We start from the raw sequence: 20,832 nt of genomic DNA, 5'->3' as shown, positions 1-20,832 counted from the left end.
TTTATAATTATATTTTAAATTTTGTACACCAACAAATAGGCTTAAATAAAACTAAATTTCCAGAAAAAAATAAAAGGAAGAAAGGGGAGAAGAAGACGTAAATGGGCACGTAAATCCTTAGCAGATGAATATTAACCTCCTTAAATAAGAAAATTATCCAGTCATTTTAAAGTAATGTAATGATGAAGGAATCATATTATCATGTAAGTATACAATATCAAATGTCAATTTAATCTTAATGAAATCACTAATTTCTTTGCTGTTATGGAAAATCAGTTTGCAAATAGATTAATAAGAGGAATTTGTAAACAAATGTAATGATTTTTCGTGTCAATAAGGATTTTATAAAACTCGCAATTGATAAAATAAATACAAATTATGTTAGCCTGATAGCTTATAAATCTACTTAAATAATTAAATCAAATTAACCCGAGTGCACTACGTGCCATTACTCATGTCACTGAATGGTACTTATTGATGGCGAGAGAAAAGAAGAGACCTGGCCCGTACCGGCGCACAGCTGTGTACTAGTGTGTTGCCGCGCGGTAATTTCAGGCGCTTCGCCCCACAGCCAACCCTGCCAATTGTTTTATCCTAGCAATGGAACAGTGAAACAATAATGGAATTACGAAACAAGGCGCGGCAACATACTAGTAGTAGCGCCTGCAAATTTCAGATAGGCCAGAATCCAGGTCTCTTCTTTTCTCTCGCCATCAGTATGTAGAGGCACTTTCCGCAAAAAGTTATTCACTTTCATTTATGTTTTTTTTCTGTAAACAATATCGAACTGATGATGCCTTAACCGGCGAAAGCGCTTTTTAAATAAATTAAATGTGGAGGTAATAAAAATGTCTTTTCCATTAATAGCATAGTTCTGGCCGACAATGGCAGTGCCGGTAATAAATTCTGACAAACATATGTTTTAGGACATGATCTAACGAAGATGAGTAGTTACCTAATCGCTAAAATCTACAAACGGCGTTAAAATTAATGGTTTGCCCTTAGAAAATTTATTCACAAAAACCGTAAGGAAAGTGAAAATAGTAGTCATATAAAAGAAATATATTTTGCTGTCATAAAACAATGTTAAGATAGTATTAAATTTCACAGGCTTTAATTGAAAAAAAAAATATTTGACAACTTTAGAGACCCGGATGGGTTTTTTCACACCTGTAGTGACCAGTGGCCTGAAAGAAACATAAAAAAATAATATGCCTATATTATTTAAGTCCGTGACCATACCAATGACCAAGCAAAGTTTTAGTACAATTAATTGCTTCAATAGTTTATTCTTAAAAGCAAATAACAAACACTGGTACTTTCTATGCATAATAAGTATTTTAAGAAAACGAGTATAAAAAATTGACCGAGAGTTGTTTATAAATTTTAACTCATTTACTGTACATAGAGGCTGTAATAACAGAGAATTTACTTATTCATATTGAAACATGAAATGCAGACACAAACGAAAGGAGAACTACTTGTAAATGGTAATCATAATAATGGAAAGCATAACAAACTGAAAAATCTTTTATCAAGGAAGCGGTGAGAAATATATATGTATGGAGGTGTCTGTATTTGCTGACCTTATAAAACTGAACACGATATTTATCCAACCTAGAGCTATAGTAATCCACCCTAACTATAATGTATACATTTCTCTGTTATCTCCTCCTCATTTTACTAGTTTATTTACCCCATATCATTGTTGTGGAACACTTTACGTCCACAAAATGTAGTTTGTGCGCAGATTTATTTATTTATTTACTTATTCATTACATTAGCTCTTATTATGCTTTTATATAATAGTAGTATATAATAATTTACACTCGAAAAAACACTTCTTATATAGTATAAACAATTAAGTTTAAAATAACAAGTGAATAAATTCACCTTATACTTTTAGTAAATGAGAGACAATTTAAAATATTTGACTGAAGTTCAACTTGAACTTTAAATGTCAGTTAGCTTTTTGGAAACCCAGCTTATGGTAATTTCGATGTTGTAGTAGAATACTCCTCATGCATAAGGAGTTTATGTGATTGATCCATATGATGATACATATAGTTCATATGGACAAAGTGTGATGTGGTCCGGAAGTTTATTTTTGTTAATTTTGAGGTATGACACTAGGGCTGTGTCTCAAACACCGTATGCATATGTTGCGTCCCCTTTCATGATATTTACAATATTCATAGTAAAACATTCGCCCTCTCTATAATTAGTTAATATAGTCATTTTGAGTGATAGCGCTAGCAGCCCCGTTGATTCCTCTTTCACCAGTGTCGGCTCTGCACTTGGAATGAGGACTATAATTGTGATTCTAGTAAGCCGGCCTATACAAAGGCATGTGCATGCACCCCATCATAAGCGAGTGAGAGGGATAACAAGTTCACTTCATAGAAACTTAAGCGCACCACACTATCGCTTGTCATTTGCCCCACCACAGGAAGCGTCCAAGGTCTTACTTCTGCTATGCTTCAGTTTATTGTATTAGATACACAACTCTTGTGTACTAGTGCAATCAATGGTAACAGCCTCTCGGTTATAAGTTGGGGTATAATGTGCCAAAGGATTTTACTGACCTAGCATTTTGGGATCCTGCAACCATTATCCGTAAGTAAATCTTTTACAGTAATTTGAAAATGAATTATCTGTTCTAAAAGTTTGATTGAAATAAAGTGAGAGACAGGCTTGTTCAGTTCTGTATTTTATGCACGTAATCCCATGAGATGCTCTTACAGTACACATAATATCAGTAAGAAGTGGAAAAAGATTAACTATACGAGCTGAGATTTGGCAAACCCATGAGTCACCAAAGAGGACTCTGAGATACGTAACTGACGTAATTAGACAACGTTAACTCGCTAAAAATTATCGAATATCACGACCTGACCACATACTGTATAAAACTCACCATTATGAGCGATTGCGCCACTTGTTCCCATCGTCTGTACCAAACGAGTGGTTAGTGGACAGCAATAGTACAATCGTCTTCTTTCATCTTAGAACTATGTTACATTGAACATAAATCTTTGTTGTCAAGGTCTGAGTTTGTACAGGGTATATTCATCGAAACTCTGTATGGTGTGTAGATTCAATGGAATTGACAGTTGTCAACATACACATGATACTTGCAATGCAACAAAAACGTTAAAATCCTGATTGTATATGTAGATAACCTAATCATCAAAATAAAATTCTTAGGTCTTAGGATGGACAAATATTTCAAAACAATTTTAGTGTTTATAGCAAAGGGAACGTAAAAAATCTTATTTGGGCACAAACTAAATATAAACACACTCTTACTAAATCCATACATCTTGTAGATGTACTTGCGTGTTGTAAAAATATATGTATATTAATGTCTACGCAACCACTGATCTTAATGTGGTATTATAAATATTTATTAAAACAAGTACCTATTTCAATATATAGTACAACATAGTTTGACATGTAAATTAAGTACTACTATAATTTAGTTAACTATAATTTATAAAGGTAATATTTCTTTACCACCTATTACAGTGCAGAGTTGTAGCTGTTGGTTTAATAATGTGAACATACCCTAACATGCGTAGACCCGCATGAGTGGCAAACGGTGCGTCAGCATATATGAGGTACTGGATCCTCTGCAAAAGGTAGGTCGGCAGATGGAAGAATGGATCCAACGCGTCGCCTAACATTACGCACGTAGTACAGTTGAAGCTATACTGACAGCTACCATGACTCTGCATCCATTAACAACTTAAACCGAGTCATTCATAGATTTCTCAAATTAGAATAAAAATCATTTTGGTAATAAAGCAGCAGTAGCTCAGATATCAATACTTATCTCATCCTTATGAGCTTCTCTATTACTGAATAATTATTATTTATTATTTTTTATGAATTATCTATGGTAAACGTACTAATATTTATTATTCAATGTTATGTATGAATGTATATATTTAACATAACATTGAATAATAAATAGTACGTTTACCATAGATAATTCATAAAAAATAATAAATAATAATGTATATATATATATATATATATATATATATACATACATATAATTATGTCTGTGTGTGTACACACCTGTATCCATCACACTCGCGCAATCATATGACCAAGCGGCTAATCCATGATAAAAGCTTTTAAACTCACCATTTTAGACTGAATACCATTGAAAGCTAAAGTGAGTTTATCGATACATCATCAGTATGGTAATATCTGTGTTGGGATACCTCTCTGCAATAACAGCAGCACATATCCGGTTCTTTTTTCATATAATTTAACACAACAACCTTGTAGTATACACAAATATAGAATTGTGCTAAACAATTAATATTATTAAGGTATCATACATTGTCATGAGAACACCTCATGCTATAAATACCAGTATTTCAAGGCAACATTCAATAAATATAGTTCATCATTTTGTTATTATATGCCAACATTACAAAGATTTTTATTCACCGTAGAGAAACTACTTGTATTTACTGTATATGTATATGTTTACAGTAATCAGAATTAAAAAAAAAATTTTTTTGTACACATCACTCAAGGACGGGCTGTTTAATAAGTACAGGTTTTGAGGTAGTCTTTAAGTTACTCCACAGACAACATCCTGCCTCGGTGAGCTGATTAACGGATATTTATCACTTTACATGTCTCGGTAGAAATTAAGTTCAGAAAAATTGTCTGCTCTCCAAATTAAACAAAAGTTCTATTATATGACATGGCCAAACCTGAAGAATCTATAATCAAAAATACATGTTGTTTAAACAAAAGTTCAGGAGACTACCATCGTTGGAACAAGTCTTTGTTCTTTTGTTTGTTGGATGTAAAAATGTCTGCTCTCCAAATTAAACAAAAGTTCTATTTCATGGCCAAACCTGGAATTTGGCTGACCATCGTTGGAACACTCAGGAGACTACTCTTTCTTTTGTTTGTTGGATGTAAAAATGTTGCTCTCCAAATTAAACAAAAGTTCTATTATATGACATGGCCAAACCTGGAATTTGGGCTGACCATCGTTAACACTCAAAGACTAACACAATTTCTTTTGTTTGTTGGATGTAAAAATGTCTGCTCTCCAAATAAACAAAAGTTCTATTATATGACATGGCAAACCTGGAATTTGGCTGACCATCGTTGGAACACTCAGAAGACTAACAAAAGTGTTCTTTGTTTGTTGGATGTAAAAATGTCTGCTCTCCAAATGTAAACAAAAGTTCTATTATTGACATGGCCAAACCTGGAATTTGGCTGACCATCGTTGGAACACTCAGAGACTAACAAAAGTGTTCTTTTGTTTGTTGGATGTAAAAATGTCTGCTCTCCAAATTAAACAAAAGTTCTATTATACGACATGGCCAAACCTGGAATTTGGCTGACCATCGTTGGAACACTCAGAGACTAACAAAATCTTTTGTTTGTTGGAAAAAACAGCTCTCCATTAAACAAAAGTTCTATTATACGACATGGCCAAAATCTTAATTTGGCTGACCATCGTTGGAAACACTCAGAAGACTAACAAAAGTGTTCTTTTGTTTGTTGGATGTAAAAATGTCTGCTCTCCAAATTAAACAAAAGTTCTATTATACGACATGGCCAAACCTGGAATTTGGCTGACCATCGTTGGAACACTCAGAAGACTAACAAATAGTGTTCTTTTGTTTGTTGGATGTAAAAATGTCTGCTCTCCAAATTAAACAAAAGTTCTATTATACGACATGGCCAAACCTGGAATTTGGCCTGACCATCGTTGGAACACTCAGAAGACTAACAAAAGTGTTCTTTTGTTTGTTGGATGTAAAAATTTCTGCTCTCCAAATTAAACAAAAGTTCTATTATACGACATGGCCAAACCTGGAATTTGGCTGACCATCGTTGGAACACTCAGAAGACTAACACAAGTGTTCTTTTTTTTGTTTGTTGGATGTAAAAATGTCTATACTGTCTGTCGTTTAATCTATCATTAATAGATATATATCTATATCTATCATTAATATGAATCTATAGCCTTGAAACTTAGCATCAGACATCAGAAAAGCTTGCTATGCAACACGTTGTGTAGCGTACTTCTTTATTTTTTTAGTTAGAAACTAACGCTTTTTAACTAATTACACAATTGCAATACTTTTTAATCCACTATTTTTGACGAGAATATCACATTCGTTTGATCAATCTCTGGTAATTTTCTTAAGGTTTACGTTTTCAAGTGTAAATTTGAATATTAAATGCAAGCATTATAACAAGCGTTTGACAAAAGCGTTTTATCAATAATTACACTACTGAAAGGATTCACATATGTAAAAATACTAAACTTTCCCCGAACATTTCCCTATTTTCAAAATAACATATTCATTAGTTTATTATCAGCGTAAAGTTACTGTACATTCACGGTAACATTGCGTTAAAATAATAAAGTACAAAATGAATTTTTATAAACACTGCTATACGATTTCATTTGATGAATTAATATTTTAATACAGAAAATCAAAAAGTAAAATTTTTCTCAGTGTCGTATAATGTGGCACCAGTTTATGTCAACTAATTCCAATGCCTGGTAATAATTTAAAAGGTAAATATTTGGTACTGTTATTCGCATTGTTACATCTGCTATTATTGTTTTGTTTTTTTCAGGTACACATACTTCAGAATTACGTAAGTAATAAATACATGAGTTTTAACTCATTACTAATTTTGCATGTACTTAAATATAACAAGGTGTTATAAAAAATGGATTATTAGTTTGGTTCAGCACGTATATTTTGCCTTCCGATTGATTACACAGACTTTTATTGTCCGTTTAATTTTTAATAGGTATTTACCCAAGAGTATATATGAAAAAACTACATAATGATACACATGACACATTAATATAAGCAAATTTTATAATTTGTAAAAAATACAAACGTCAAATACCTTGGTACAAAATTGCTCCTATATGAATTATTATCCACCCAACACAACGCTGTAATAGGAACAAACTGTAACGCACGGGGATTAGTTAATAATTTGTTTTTATAATTTATTAATTTAGTCTTTTAACTGTTACAAGTGATTAACTTCCTATTTGATTAAAATAGGTATAATTATACATTTATATAGCAATGTTTTAAATTACAAGGTTTACACAATTTATCATTTACTTATAAACTGGTATTTCCAGGATTTTCGGCAAGTTCATATGTATTAACATATACTTTAATTTATATTATTAAAGGTCATTTCTTTTACAAGCATATAAATAAATGTGTGTGTGTGTGTGTGTGTGTGTGTGTGTGTGTGTGTGTGTGTGTGTGTGTGTGTGTGTGTGTGTGTGAAGGACTTATTTGATAAAAGTCTTCTTGAGAGTTTCGTAATTTTGTTTTGGCAAATTTACGATATACTATATACACATACGTACATACTTAAAACAGTTAAAAAAGTTACTTGTAAAGTTGTACAAACCATTAAGAGATAATCATGACTCATGTTTGTGGAATGTTTTTTTTAACTATATACCAGTCAGTATAATGTGTGCACTAATACACATGCATGTATTATTTTGATGTGCATTTAATTATCATATATTTATATGGTGAAATTAATACAGGTAATAATCATTATTACATTTTAGTCATTAAAAAACTTCTTTTATTTATCTACTGTTAATTTTAAGTTGTTAAAAGATGTTTAAGGTTAGCATCCGTCCCAAATAGCATATTTCCTATTCCATTATTTAGCAACTATTACTTTACACTTTTACTTAGCAAAAACAGGTATTTCTTCTGAACCATTCGCTTTTTAGTAAGAAATTATGGGATAACATGGAAAAGCAATTAAGTGGGTAATCCGGCATCATTTATAAATAAGTCTTTATTTTGCTCTTCTCATTCTCTACAGGTTCTTGATATTTATGTTCAATTGAACTTTTTATTATAGAGTTTGACTTATAATATTACGTTTAGTTTCCTTCACATTATTCTACTATCGTTGATAATTAATTCAAATCCTACTTATCATAATATATCCGGGGAAGAGAAAAGAAAATAACGAACTTGGCTGAAACCGGAAGGTTCTAAATTTCCTTTTAAAATTAAATCTGACGGAATGGATTATAGTTTATAAAATGTGAAGCACATTTTTTTGAGTATATCATAAAAAGTATTTGATAGAGATTGAAACCATCTCATACTACTTCTAGGTTCTCTTAATATTTAGCAAAGGATAAGTTTTGACGTATTATCTTCTGAAATCCTCAACAAGGAGCGATCAAAACTACTTTATCAGAGTTGATGTCAGTAACATTGAACTCAACTAGTGATGAACCCTTTTGTGAAAGTCTCGACATGTTGTCACACGTCTTGTCTCATCTCATGACGTTGGTGATTAGATGCATAATTAACCGGAGCTTTCCATCAATGTCAACAACATTTCAGGAACTGCAAATTTCTATTAAACATATAATAAGGAATACTTGCACTGGGAAAACTTTCAAACACATTAATTAACTTAACTTGGTCTTTTAAGTTAACATAAATATTCAACTTATTAGAACTATTTTGAATCCAGAATTTTAATTTCATATTTCATGGACCAACTGGAAATTTAATGTTTCAAGCGCTAAAATAATTAGACGGTTCACTATTCAATTATTAAAGCTTTACTATAGTACCTATTTTATTAAGTTAAAATAAATATAAGAAACGAAACTATTTTCAAAATATACTGATGTCAAGAAAAAAGTACATATTCAACGTGAACATGATTGAATCAAGGGTAATGACCGGATTGTGGTCCATGAAAACCTAGAAATATGTGACTAGGAAAGTTAACCAAAGGATAAGACTTGTATTGTGGTTTTTATGAATAATATAACTAGAGAAAATTATATTGGATCGGACCTACTGATCTATTATCACCCACTATTAAAATGCTCAATAACCGAAAAATTATCGAACTGTTTTGTTAGAAAAATATCTGGAAAATTACTTTTGGCTAAAGGTGTTAAATTCCCTGGTTGATGCTTAAGTACCTTCCCTTTCACCAGCAGCCTACTCACAATGCAACGTCAATTGAAAATGTATAATTGACCTTGTTTGGATTATAAGTTTTATAATGCCCATTGAATTATATTTAAAAATGAAATACAATTTTTTCCATTGTGTCCCGTATAAACACGATTATGGTAAAATTGTACACTATCTTATGCGTATTCAAAGTTTTATTCTTAGCCAAAAGTTATTTATGAACCGACATGTTTGGATTTTATTTACTGCAAAGAAGCGCTTATTGCAGTATGACTAAATAGTTATTATCGAGAGTTGAAAGCAATCTTTCCCTTCTTTAAAACTTTAAAATAAAAACTCTGGTTTACTGAGATTATTATAAATCCCAACTTTGTAATTAAGGTCTTAAAATATCCTTCTTGTTACATTAAAGCGGTAATGTCACAATTATTATTTATGTTTCTAAACTCCTTGCTTCAAGATATTTTTAACATAACTAAAATCTTTCAATATATAGGGCAAAAAATGATAATTGATAAAAAGTTTCTCCGTAACATGAAAGGTTAGAAGGGGAAGTTATATTTCAACAGTCTTTTTCGTTGATTATAGAAAAAACAAAGACTTTTTTCTCGTAATAATGGCCAAATTATTTTTCTAAATAGTAAAACTTCTACTTTGCTAAATATACTGTAGTATTAAATCAGTATGTTTGAAGATTACAAAACAAAATAAATATGATGGCAATTTCAATTTTCTTTATTTTCTGAGTATGCCTATATGTACTTACAGAAACGTCAAGGATTAATTTAATCACAAGGTAGATTAGTCCTATTGGTTGCATGAAAACCTCCCTTAACCCAACCCAGTAGCACCCTGGGCACATTCTACAGGTATAATTTGCATCTTGATGGCGTCATTCTACGGCTCGACAGGGATTGTAAATGGCCACCTGACTAATGGTCTGACCGCCGCATTAATTAGCATTCATAGCACTATTAGTCTTTAAATGGCTATCTTCATCTTGATTAGTCGAAATATATTGTTGATTTTATTGTATGAATAATAATGTAAGCAGATAATTGGACTCATTGGACTTGTTGAGTAAATAGTTTCAATGATTATTTAAACAAAACAATAAACATGTTTGTATTATAATGTATAATATTTAAAAAACTATTATTTGAATAGTTTATTAAGACATCTAATAATATAAAATGTTATAATTCAAGTGTTACTCACTAGATGTGCATTTTTCAAACTGTAATTACAAGCGGATATAAAATTTTGCCCTATGTACTTTATAATAAATTACAATGTTAATTTTATGAATGTTTTTATTTGATTTAAATCAGCTCATCACTAAAACACACTTTGTCCTTATGAAAATATCTACTCATTGAGATATTCTAAGTTAACTAACCAAGTCAATTTTAGAATATTTCCTAAAGGGCTACCAGACATGCTTTGCGTGTTTATACTGCTTTTCATATTTGCTAGCATTATATATATAATATATATATATATATATATATTATATATATATATATATATATATATATATATATATATATATATATATATGTATATTTTCTTTGGTGATCCAATGTTTAATAACATTAAATAAGGCTATTGCCACTTAATACAAATTTAGTAAATAGTATATAGTATTATAAATTCAATTAAATAGTACTGCAATAAATAGTTTTAATATAAGACAGGTAATGGACAATAAAAGAACAGCCCAATGCATTACCCCATATATTTAATCCTTCTGCTTCTAATCTGTACTAATCATTGAGTTTTAGGTATATTTGACGTTGTGGCAAGAAGTCACCATATAAACTAAAGTGACATGTACCGCCATCAAAATCTTTACGCATATGAAAAATAAAGTTTCTTGCAAAATTTCAAATGTATATAAAGATTCGCTCTCGAGATACCGTTCAGACAGATGGACTGCCACACAGAAAGTATAATTTTTTTAAGTCCATTGAGTTTATAGGAGGCTTTTTCTCGAGGTTTCGTATGGGGACAGAGACAGACACATATAATATTTTCTGGTCACTGTGCTGATAGGGTTCCATCACGGTCCTTTAAGAAACACGCTCTTCCTGAGATCGCCTAAATTAAGATGACCCGAGTGGAAACCGGCAATAATAAGCGCTATATTGCGGTCGTAAAGAGGCAATAAGAAACACCTGGGGTGTCAAATTGCCCCAAAGCAGGGGGCTCCTTGATTTGGAGTGAAGCCAAAATACGAGTGAGTTTTTATATATGGCGTCTTTATATCTCTGCGGGTGTAAATATAACCTATGTTCATCCATTGTTACTTTACGTGTTTGGTGCTTTTCAAGATAAACTTTGATAGATTTGTTAGCTACATCTGCCACAGCAAGTTGTACATCATTGCTTATCGCAAAACAGCATCTCTAAGTTGAATTTTAAATTCTGAAATTACATATAAGTTGATGATCATTAAGTGTTTGTTATAAGACAACAAGTAATATTTAATAATTATTTCATTTAAGATGCATAAAGGAAATTAAAACTTTTATGAGTCTAAAAACCTGTGTTATATGGATTAGTGTTATTGGTTTATGACTAATATCACACGTTGTTACATCATTTTCGAAGCGGTACAGATATAAAAGTTTTTAGCACTATGCGTCTGCGTCATAAATTAAAAAATAATAAACACAAAAAATGCAAAATAATTGACATAGAAAAAAAACATACAATTTAGATTACTATCAATATTCTACTGGATTCGTACCTTTCAGTTCAAAACTCACTGTTTCAGTAAAAATCTAGCTTTTAATCTTTGAAAACTAATCGATGGTAAGTAGTGGTTCATAATTACGAGTTTTGAGATATTTAGTTAAAACATATATAACATAATATACTTCAGAATAATAAAATATTTAAAAAAATATCTTTTTAAGTGATAGTATGGTAAACAGTTAGTTAGAAATATAATGTCTGCTCCTATTTCGCTTTCTTATACAGCACTTTTTATATATTTTGCATTTATTTCTACACGAAAATCCATTTTGTGAGGTATTTCTTATTAAACTATACCAATTGAGTATCTCCTACTAAAGTAAAGGTAGCTTGCTGTGATAAATAATGGTTTAACAGTAAAGTTATCTTACAGATAATTTTGCTGGCAATAGAACAGCTTTAGTGACTATTATAAATGCTGTATAAACGTCAGTAACGGAGACCCATAGTTGGTATCAGAGGGTTAGCGCTAGATTAAACAACCTTATGTCCTTTGTAGTTTATGCCCAATAATAACTGATCAATGTCTTCAACCTTATTCTTTACTCCTCATCTACACATTTATCACGTATTATTTATCTCTTAAAATAATAAATAGCTAGAGAGCACTTCTACTCGCTTCGTGTACTAACCTCACTACGCTTTCATTCTTGTTTTCTAAAGTTAGACGCATCATATTTCCTTATGTGGTTAGAGAAGTTTGGCCAATGTTTTAAGTTATCTGAAAATATGTTATCAAACACAGCTTTTTTAAAGCTAAATGAATAAATTTTATCCTTACCGGTCAACAAACAGGTAAATTCACTTATGATTTACTATAGTGGAGCTCTATGACATTTTGTGCACACGCAGGGATACATAATTTACATATTAATTCAGTGTTCATGTTAAAGATGATCTAATTTTAGCATGACTGAATTTATATCTCGCAATTGTAAGAGGGATTTTTTGGTTCGAATTAATTATATTTCCGACGGCATGACTGAGTTTGATATCGAGAGCAATTAATAAAATATTAATAAATACGCAGATCTCGTAAATCTAATTCTGTCAATAACCCCTTACTTACACCCATTATAATATACTTTCGGTCTTAGATATATTCAGTAAGATTGCTGAGTATATATTGTAGTTCCAGTTATGAATGTATAATATAGATACAAGGACTAATATGTCTACATTGGTAAAAAACGTGTCTACTTCCAGCCGTTTAAATTGAATACCGTTGACATAGTTACGTATGTAATATTTCTGTGATAAAGAAAAACATATGTATGTACAAACATAGCTCACAAAATTCTAATTAAAAATCTTCGACTTCCTACCTATAACATTACCAGTGTCATAGTAGAGTTTGCCTAAACACAGCGGTTGTCTCGGTGAAGGAAACGTACATATATAAAGGACTGAGAAGATTGTATCAGCCAATATGTCTACTTCCAAGAATCTCAAAAACCAATATCGGTCAAAACAGTTTTATTTCTTGTTCTTTTAGATTATTTCCGGTATGACATATTTCCAGTGCCGTAGTTGCTTTTGCGTTGTTGTCCCGAAGAAAAAAATATACTTACTTACGAAATAGTAAGAAGCTTACTACGATTTTAGGGAACCCCCTATCTACTTACTGTATAAAAAAGAAATTCTCATTGAGTTCATGCAATATTTTTAAATAATCATTCAAAATCTGTTGCGTTGTAGAAGTCTTTTTCCTTTCGGTATTTAGTTTAGGCAAATATATAGTTTAGGATGTTAGTGTTTATTTCTCTATTTCTTTCTTTAGCCACTATTAAAATTCCATATATAAATTTCAAGAAAGCCCTCCAATACCTAAGTAAAATAATTTGAAACTTTTTTCAGATTTAAATGGATATATAAACATTTACCGCACACATTGCTAAAAATGCAAATTTAAATGGCAGAAATTTCAAGACAAAAACGTGTAATATCTTATGATAAATATGAGCATCTATGATAAAGATTCCAAAACACCGTTGCAACACAATAAATAATTTTAACTGTACAACCGGAGGTGCCGTTTTAACAATACGTGTATTGGTGTCTAGAGTGATCTATAAAAAATTGCACAAATAATATTGTAATTTTCAAAAATAGTTTAAGGTCTTTCAAATTATTCTTGTAATATCATCTTTAACATATTTTTTAGTAATTGTGTATCGTATGTACTTTTTTGATAAAAGAGCTAAAATTATTAAACTGATTAGTAATTATAACGTATACCTTTAACTCATTTCTATGTTTAAAGTGCATCTTATACATTCATTATTCAAAATTTTATTCTAACTTTAAATTTAAGTTTGTACCCCAATATAAATATAAACCCACCCTTAGTACAAAATAACAAAATATTTCAGTTATATTTAAAATCTAATTGAGAAATAATTTTATACATAATTAAACGGTAAAATGTATCTGCTGTCCGAAAGTTTTAGTTGGCATACTTTTACACAACTTTCTTCATAAAATGTGTAATAAGCTTTCATATATTTTTAAATTTATCTTACTCTCTTCATGTTTTTGCACTTACATATGTTTTATTCCCATAAGTAAATAAGCGGATAGCTCAACTTTATTTGTCAAAATAATCACAACCAGTAACATATTTTAAATTTAAAGTTTTCACTAGTATTGTAAGTCCTTACAGTGTGTATCTTTTATATTATAAGTGCCTACAAAAGTTTCATATAATAAAACGTTACTTTTATAATATAAAAAATATCTGTGGATTTGTCTGGATTTTAATTTGAAGTTTCTGTAGTTGGATCTTTAACTGAATATTACGAAATACTTGCGTTAAATACCAGTTTATACAATGCATTTGGTCTTTTATGTGGTATTTATAGAGGAATATTTCCCTTCAGAATAGTAATGAGAAAGGAAGTCGTATATTTGAGGACATGAGGTAGACAGGATATTTTAATGTAAAGGCTCGCGTGACAATCCTATTTCCCCAGGGGTGGGAGCTCAATATAAGCCCCCATCCCGTTTTGATTATACCCCAAAAAGATTAAATATACAATATGCGTACATTTTCCATACCTAATCATGCCATTCAAGTCTCGTGAATATGTTTGACATTAAAATTTATTTTGTAATACTATAACTTTTTCAAAATTTGCAAAGGGTTCTGTTATTTAAGGAACTATTTATAAGTAGAAAAGACTGTGAAGGAAACAGGATTTTTACATACATTTACCATCATTCAGTGAAACAAAAAATTAGTAACACTACGTTTCGAGATCTGTAATCTGATATATTTTTCAGGTAAATACTAACCTGACACATTATTACAAACTAGGTTAAAATAAACAAATCATACCAGAGCGTTGTGATAAACCTAAGTGAGGAATCACAACTACCGTGATATGTGTAAAATTCACTAACTCTGAAACATTCACGTAATAAAAAAAACTAAACACAATCCTAATTATTAAAACTGAAATACAGGTTAATACCTGTAGGTTCTATTTTAACGTAGTTTGTGATAATGTGTTAGGGTAGTACTTATCTGAGAAGAGATCAAATTGCAGATCTCAAAACGTAGTGTTACTGATTTTTTTTTTGCATCGCTGAACAAGGGAAAATGTCCGGAAAATTCCTGTTTCCATCACAATTCTTCCAACGTAAAAAATAAAATTCAAACAAAGCATAGACGTTTTAGATAAATTAAGAGAAGGATAAAAACTAGTGCTTACCAATATTCGTTTCTAAAGATATTGTATTAAATAATGTATATTAAAGATTAAGTGTTATATAAACGTGGAAGTACACCTACTACCAATCAATCTAGACCTTTTAAAAAAAATTTAACTACGTAATGAACGAGCACAAATAATTCACTTGTTTTTTTAATAGGTTTCATCACAAACAAGCACATAGTTACTGTAGTAACAGTATACTAGTTATCACATAAACTGGAGTTTGGAGGGATTGCCAGTGTGTTTGACAGATCACACCAGTAATAAAAGCTTAACCTCGATCTCATATTTTAGTAGCAATAATTAATTATGGATTAAGATCTTAAAAATAGGCCATTTACTCATTAATTACTAAACTTTTGTTAGTACACTATATGCTATAATTAAGTTAAATAGAAAATTACCGAGAAATATTTTGTTAGACGACCATTTCATGTTGAACACTACTCTTTAGTAGAATATTATATTGGATTTCAGAAAATTCAGAATAATTTCTATGAAGGCTAGGGCTGATTTTTGACTCATTCAAGGTAGTACAGTGCTTTTAAATTTGTATATTTAATGTTTAGGTATTATTTCGGATCTTTAACCGTGGAGAATATATTATTTTTTCCCCAGATATTAAGGAATTCAGGGAATGGTTTATTTAAAGACTTTCGTACACTTCTCATTTTATTGTAGGTACTCAATTACTATAAATCATAAATTTTATTCAATCTAAAAATGGTCTGTTCATAACATTAGGGTTATTGGGATTAAATTGATAGATCGCAAGTAATATGTTGTATAAAGTCAAATTATAGAAACGTAACCAAAAGTTCTGGACGATTTGAGGGTTAATAATTATTGCAAACTCAATAACATTCTGTGCGTTAGCATAGCAGATATCCTTATGAACAGAATATTAGTTTGTATAACAATTTAACACTGATCACGATGGGGATATAAATTAATAAATTAGGCCTTATTTGTTACAGTCTGTTAGGTACAGCTGGGACATTCTAGTACTCATTTTAATATCCTTCACCGATTGAGTAAGACTATAAAAACAAATATATCTTGAAAATTATAAGAAACAATACTAGGCTTTTCTAAAAAACAATTTGCTAACACAGCACCCTTATAAGTTATTATCTAGTAGTGATTTGTATCTCTGCTAAAAAGCATTCTCATAGATTTTCCCAGTTACGCAATGAAACCTGAAGTACCTGAATGTTAACTTTTTGTTTCTCAGAATTATATTAAAACTTTATTGAAGTTATTTCTAATTTAATTATTCGCTTATTAGGTTATTGGCTGAGAATTAGAGAAGTGAATCACTCAAAGGGCTTTAATAACGTAATTTCTCTCTGACTGTCCGTCTGTCTACACGATGTCTTGACACCATACCTACTAACCAATAGACAGGAAATTTTGAATGTAGATTCATTTTTGTAGATGCATCACTCAGTTCGATCATGGTTCATGCCACTCCTTGGAATTAGGCTGAGCGTTTGGGCATATACATGTTTTGTTGGAAACAATGATGGCTGCGAGTATATACAAAGATAAATAAATTTATAAATAAACTCAGTACACCTACAACGGATTACAACAATTATAAAATAACACATTTTATAAACATCTTATCACACGCAAAATCATTTTATCGTATGCTGATTTTTATTATTCAAACACTAATCTGAAACGTAGTATAATAAACAAAAATGTCAAAGTAACATGTAGCTATATATCTTGAGAAAGATTTTATCAACAGGCATAAAATGATATTGGAAACTTCATTTATACATAGACGGTCTTGAAAATTAGCTAATCGTTTTGAAGTCTACTACTTATTAGGCTAGCAAAAGTGTTTTTCGTTTGCCGGGTGTTTGTAATATTTTTTCGTATGATTTTCTGCTGTTATATCTATGAATAATTTACTTTATTGCATTACATTAAGAGCTATATATTTTACATTGGTCCTCAGTGAAGCACTTAACGCGATATGTGGTGTGGCGTACCCCTACTTATTATTTAAAGGATCGAATAACATACTCCTAATGATCTAAAGGATACTCCTACTTCCTTATTTTAAATTTGTAAATACTTTTCTTTTTAAAAGGAGCTGAAGTTATTTACATAAACATCAATGATAATGACACAAAAAACTTAATATTATTTAATAATACACATTAATGATTGTTATACAATAATGATAATTACATAAATCAAAGATTCAATAAATTACTGGGGTTAGAATAGTAAAGATAAGAATCATTTGTATCATACTTATAACATATTGAGACTTTTAATTTTTATCTATCCATCCAATTCAGTTATATATTTAAACACTTTCCAAATTTAAATTATGACAAAGGTGAAACAATATATGGAATACTTACCATCCAGGGATGAAAAAGCAATTTGAGACACCTGAGGTCGTAAGGTTGGAGCCAAATCGATTTGGGAGAAGGCCAAAACAAACATTACCTGTTATCTTCAACGTCATAAAATTTATCCTAACTAAATTCTTCTTAAGAGAAGCATTGTATCATACAATTAGATAATGATACAATGCTAATTACAATGTCATTATAATTAATGCCAATGCCGGCATTAGTGTGTGGTTACAATGCCATATTTGTATATTGATGTAACCTTTATAAATCTTCTCATTTTAGAATTTTTTACATCAAATTATTTGACTGAAATAATTATTTAAAAAAATATTTTTATATAATTTTGTTAGGTTAATATTGTATTTAAAATTGCAACCTTGTGTACATAGCAGGATCTTTAACTAAAGGATTACTTTCTCTGGTATTCCTACTGATTTACGCATGGCTAGTGTAGGCTATTAATATTATCTGACGAGAAAAAAAAATTGTAAAGCCGTATCCTTGCGACCTAAAGGTTGGTTGTTGGGTGTGGTAGACATTAATTTTGTAATATTAAATCTTGTACACATATTGGAAATTTAAGAATAAATTAAATTAAATTACTTACGCTGGTACGTTACTAATTATTAACGAGTTATTTATAAAAACCATATTAAGCCTTATCTTTTAAAGCAGTACGTAAACAGGTCGTTAGAATAAATGTTTTTCTTTCCAATATTACAAGGAATATGGTGTTATATAGTGTTTTACTTTTATTTTTTTTATACTAAATTTTATTTTTTAATTCTTACGTTTATGTAAACCCCAATTTTTACTTTCATGTAAATTTCAAACTTTTTGAGGGACTAAATATATCACAGTTAAAACAGACTCTCTGCCTAGTAATATTTATGATATAATTGTAATTTTATTACAATATGAACTTCCCCTTATTATGACTTGAGGTTTTATTATACTACGAAGTTAGTTTAAATTTTATTGCGCTGCCTGTCCAATATAGCTAATAAAATATTGTAATCGTTGAAAGGATATATTTTAAGGTTATTCGTAGTCTTTATGCTTTGTATATCTAGGCTCATTTATTCTTAAAATTGAATAAGTGTTTCTGAAATAAGAAACATTTTAAAATTATTCACATAGTACCCTTGAAATTGATATAATCATATAAATTCATTTCTTCTGAAATAAAGGGAATAAATATCTGATATTCACACCACTAAATAAAATTGGGTATATTTTAGGTTTTAATAAAAGGATTAGCCAGATTGATGATACTATGCTATCATAATATATTACACCTTTCCCATCGTTCAGTTGCCAATTCCAAAAAAATTAACTAAAAAGAAAACCAAAAGTATCAAACGGATCAGATATTTTTAATAAACCAATGCGGAGTCGCAATATGGTTTTAAGAAGTTCATCTAGCATGAACCAATAATAACAAAAGGGCCTATTCCTGTCCCCCTTCCTTTTTATTTCCGCCAACTTGTTTTTGTCTGCCGTGACGATTGTCATTGGATAGTGCCCTCTGGTCAGTCGTAGGTGGTTGTTAGACGAATGCAGATGTATTGTGATCTGTATTCTGTAGTTCAGTTTTAATGATTTGTGCTGTGTATAGTTTTTTATTAAGTGCATGTTTTAGAGTTAGTGAAGTTGACAAACAACATGGTGGTTTTGATTCCTTTCTTAGGCGTTCCACAACGCTTCGGTATGATTTGTTTATTTTAAACTAGTTTGTAATTATGTTTTAGGTTAGTTATTTATCTGAAGAAGAGATCAGATTGCAGATCTCGAAACGTAGTGTCACTGATTTTTTGTTTCACTGAAAAAAATGTCCTGACAAATCCTGTTTCCTTCACAATCCTCCCATCGTCAAAAATAACCTTCAAAAAAAGAATATTACGGCTATTAACCAAAATGTGTTGATGAATGCAATCCAATTTAATAAATTTTATTTTATGTAATAAAGGTTAATATTGCCTAGCATACTAATGTATAGTCTAATTTAACTTAAGTTTCGCACGCTCTTAAAGTTTTGTCAGGTATAGCTTTCAAAACACGACCTCTGATTTAACTTTTCATTCCTGTGTTACGGTGAAAGTTTTGTTTTATTATAGTTTATTTGAGCAAATTTTATGTTATGTTTAGTGTCGCTTTACTTTCTGGCTGTTAGGAAATTAATTTATTTTGGCAGTGCCAGACTAACAAAACGTCAGTTATAATGGTCGGTGTTAGGCCAGTGTTTCACCGACAACATGTCATTGCCACGTGTCTTACCGACATTAAACAGTTGTGTTACCCAGTTTAAGAATGATAATGAGGCCTGAGCGAATTATCCATCAATGGCGTCATCAATATGCTAATGCCTACCGTAAAGCCACGTTAATTTGCGGACCACTTCGTCAGTATTCAATTGATCTCCGTAACCATATCAATTAATTGAGCTCCGTAGGTATTAATGTTTGCTACCCAATTTAGAGCGGACAGTATAACCGTTAATTTAGGAGATGGACCAAATTATAACAAATTCCCCAGTATCCCTTTGTCATTAGGAGTATAATTATTTTGTTGAATATTACTTGAAGTATTAATTATGCATGGTGTATAAGTGTATTAATTACAGTCTTACAGTATTAGTATTACTCTTAGTGAAACCTGAACGTCAGAACTAAATCGCTTTAATAATATTTACAATGTTCCATTTTTATCAATGTCTCGTAGAGTACCAAGGAGGAAATAATAAAATGGAGAGGATACCAGCTAAAATAGCAGTCTGTATATTGGGATTGAAGTAAAGTCGATTATATTGGAGTCATAATCAGTCTAGCATTTACACTGGCTGGTGTGCGAAACTTTTAATCCACACCAGGTCTTATATTATTGATAAATCATGAGATTTTACTCTCACATAATATATGTTCTTTTATTAACCATGTAATCAGGATAATATTTATTTGCCATCGATTA

The 20,832-nt window shown here is 30.5% G+C and overlaps 1 protein-coding gene across 10 annotated transcripts in view; it reads left to right on the top strand.

Moving 5' to 3' along the window:
- LOC124366111 (RING finger protein nhl-1) overlaps positions 1-20,832 on the top strand; it is a 356,620-nt gene that overhangs the window by 218,551 nt on the left and 117,237 nt on the right. The window contains exon 1 of one of the 10 annotated variants that reach the window (XM_046822379.1): positions 6,637-6,657. The exons of the other annotated variants lie outside the window; for them this stretch is intronic. The gene's annotated coding sequence lies outside the window, so the exon portion shown is untranslated. Of the gene's footprint in view, positions 1-6,636; positions 6,658-20,832 lie in introns of those variants that run through there. 10 annotated transcript variants of the gene reach the window in all.

This window comes from Homalodisca vitripennis, chromosome 7 (genome assembly GCF_021130785.1).
Source record: "Homalodisca vitripennis isolate AUS2020 chromosome 7, UT_GWSS_2.1, whole genome shotgun sequence".
NCBI classification, from domain to species: Eukaryota; Metazoa; Arthropoda; class Insecta; order Hemiptera; family Cicadellidae; genus Homalodisca; species Homalodisca vitripennis.
This window is presented reverse-complemented; position numbering and strand designations above follow the sequence as displayed.